We start from the raw sequence: 1602 nt of genomic DNA, 5'->3' as shown, positions 1-1602 counted from the left end.
AGGTGGAAGTCCCTGTGGAAATTCAAGCTTTTTTTCGATTACAGCATCTGAAAGAATAGATGAGAAAAAGGCTGATTAGCTTAGTTTGGTAGGGCGTGGTTGTAATAACGATAATGTCATGGTTTCGATCCTCGTGTTGAACATTTATTTTATTTTTTGTGGTACGTTGCTGGTATCTTGGTTTTATTATTTCAGACCAGTTTTAACATTGAGAAACGGAGCTCAGACGGGACCTGCAATACTTTGAAGCAATGCTGCAAAACTTTAGTTCTACAGAGAGATCATGGACCTGCGGAGTGTTTCCATCATTAAATGAGCAATTCCACACCCTCCGGGACATTGTGCCTTCTCGTATTTCAATCAGTGAATGGCTCAGTGCCGCTGATAGGTTTGCTGTGAAAAGTATGCAACTGAAATGAATAAAAATTTCGGTGTGTTCACTCATTATCACCATTCGTCTACTGTAAACCGCAGAGGTCGTTTGGCCTAATGGGTAAGGCGTTTCATTTAATTGCAAATCTTCGATGTTATCAGAAGGTTGCAGATTCGAGTCATTATCTTGGTCGTTGTGTTAAATCTCGTTCAATTTTATGAAACCAAATCACATTCGCCCGAATCATCTGACGGTGATTTCCACCTAAACATTGCAGGGTTCTTTGTTATAATATATTGGTTTCATGATGTTTTCTATGTATATTGCTCACTGATCTTTGCAAACAGTTTCCAACAAACTAATCACTAATTAATCCCGATAAGGTATTCGTTTTTCTAATTCGAACTATTGCTTCGCGTCATTAAAGGGCAGTATAGGGAACGGTGATCCCATTCTGGTCCAGTAATATCCACAGAGAACCCATTAAAAAAGTGTTTGCTGTACAATCGCTGCGAGCAGAACTTGAATGTGCGTGGGGAAACCCATTTAAATTTCGAGTTTAACGCCTTAACCACTCGGCCATCGCAGCTACACAATGGAGTTGCTCAATAGGCCAATCGGCGGTACGGAATATCAGGCAATTGGACGACATGCTTTCCCTGTTGTATCTCCCAGTCGATGTGAAAATTAAATCGTAGTATTGTGGAATCTCACAGCACAGAAGCGAGCAGTTCCGCAAGAACTAAAATCATTTACTTTACGGGAAAGACTGAACAAACTGGAGAGCTTTTGAATAGAAAAGACAAGCCAGATACGGACTTTAACATTATTAGTGGTTTTGGTCGGGTCGACGTCGAGAAAATATTTGCTATTGTACGCGCGATAAATTCAGTATTCCATTCAAGAGTAACTTCTTTACCAAAGAGTGGTTAGAATGTGGAAAATGCTACAACAAGCAGAAGTTGCGGCAACTAGCAAAAATGAATTTAAGAGGGTATTATCTAAACACATTTGTGAAAAAGTATTCGAAGAATATGCTGATAGGATGAAATTAATTAAGGCAGGAAGGCGCTCGTGATCCGCATTAACTCCTGCAAACCTGTTGGGGAAAATGTTCTCTTTATATGTTGCAGACTCTGTACAACGTTACGTAACAGCACTTTTAAACATCAACAACAACACGCTCATATATCGCCTTTAATGCAGTGAAACGTCCCAAGGCGATTCAC

At 40.0% G+C, this 1602-nt stretch overlaps 1 non-coding gene across 1 annotated transcript; it reads right to left on the bottom strand.

The window, feature by feature from the left end:
* Nucleotides 1-880: 880 nt before the first annotated feature.
* trnas-cga (transfer RNA serine (anticodon CGA)) lies at nucleotides 881-962 on the bottom strand. Its single transcript has one exon. It is a non-coding gene; the product is annotated as a tRNA-Ser (tRNA).
* Between the last annotated feature and the right edge of the window lie 640 nt (nucleotides 963-1602).

The sequence above is a fragment of the Pristiophorus japonicus genome, chromosome 25, assembly GCF_044704955.1.
Source record: "Pristiophorus japonicus isolate sPriJap1 chromosome 25, sPriJap1.hap1, whole genome shotgun sequence".
Classification (NCBI taxonomy): Eukaryota; Metazoa; Chordata; class Chondrichthyes; family Pristiophoridae; genus Pristiophorus; species Pristiophorus japonicus.
The sequence above is the reverse complement of the archived record's forward strand: the minus strand, read 5'-3'. Positions and strand labels throughout refer to the sequence as shown.